Raw genomic sequence first — 1,081 nt, forward strand, 5'->3', positions numbered from 1 at the left:
TCGGGCAGGCAGGAGGTCGGGCAGGCAGAGTGGCCGGGCAGGCTCGAGGTCGGGCAGGCAGAGTGGTCGGGCAGGCTCGAGGTCGGGCAGGCAGAGTGGTCAGGCAGGCTCGAGGTCAGGGGCAGGCAGAGTGGTCAGGCAGGCGGGCTGAGAGTCAGGATAGGCAAGGGTCAAAACCAGAAGGACGATAAAAAGAGAGACTGGGAAAAATCAGGAGCTGAGAGAAAAACGCTGGTTGACTTGGCAAACGAGATGAACTGGCACAGGCAGACAGAAAACACAGGTATAAATTCCCAGGGGATAATGGGGAAGATGGGTGACACCTGGAGGGGGGTGGAGACGAGCACAAGGACAGGTGAAACAGATCAGGGTGTGACAGTGGTAAACTGTGGTATACTGTAGAATGCTATACAGCACACTGTAGTATCCCTTGATCATGTGTAGTATTTACTATAGAATGTTGTAGAATATTACAGTAAATACTACTCTTTTATCTGAACAGATGAACTGCAGTAAATACTATAGCAATGTCTGCAAAAACACAAAACTTTTTTAACTATTGTAAATACTACCATATGTAATGTGCATATACCCTGCCCATTCCCCTCCCCATATCCCAATTTGTGCCACCCATAAGTGAGAAACATACATGTCAAGTATAGACCATATATTATGTTCCCGACAGCTTCTAGAAAAGAGCAGAAGCTTTGAACTATCCGTTCAGAGCTCAGTCCTACCTACCTACAGGTTATGTGCTCTTTTACTATTTCTCCAGTAGGTTTCCTGAAGGAGAAAGCCTCCACAAAAACACTTCAGTAAAATACTACAGTATACTACAATCCACAAAAACACCACATGAATGACTTATATACTACAGTTTACTTTTACGACAGTATTAATACTATAGTTAACTGTAAATACTACATTATATTACAGTCAATACTGTAGTATTCATATAGTATTTTACACACACATGCATGCACACACTGCTCCTCTAAATCACTGGGTCTTGTTACAAGGCTGATTGTGTTGTGATTTGAAGCCTTCCTTACTGTAACTAATATTCACAGCTCTATACCAA

At 43.6% G+C, this 1,081-nt stretch overlaps 1 non-coding gene across 1 annotated transcript; it reads left to right on the forward strand.

Moving 5' to 3' along the window:
- The first annotated feature begins 744 nt into the window (after positions 1-744).
- LOC120051578 lies at positions 745-801 on the forward strand. Its single transcript, XR_005477290.1, has one exon. It is a non-coding gene; the product is annotated as a U7 small nuclear RNA (small nuclear RNA).
- Positions 802-1,081: the final 280 nt, after the last annotated feature.

This window comes from Salvelinus namaycush, chromosome 7 (genome assembly GCF_016432855.1).
Source record: "Salvelinus namaycush isolate Seneca chromosome 7, SaNama_1.0, whole genome shotgun sequence".
Classification (NCBI taxonomy): Eukaryota; Metazoa; Chordata; class Actinopteri; order Salmoniformes; family Salmonidae; genus Salvelinus; species Salvelinus namaycush.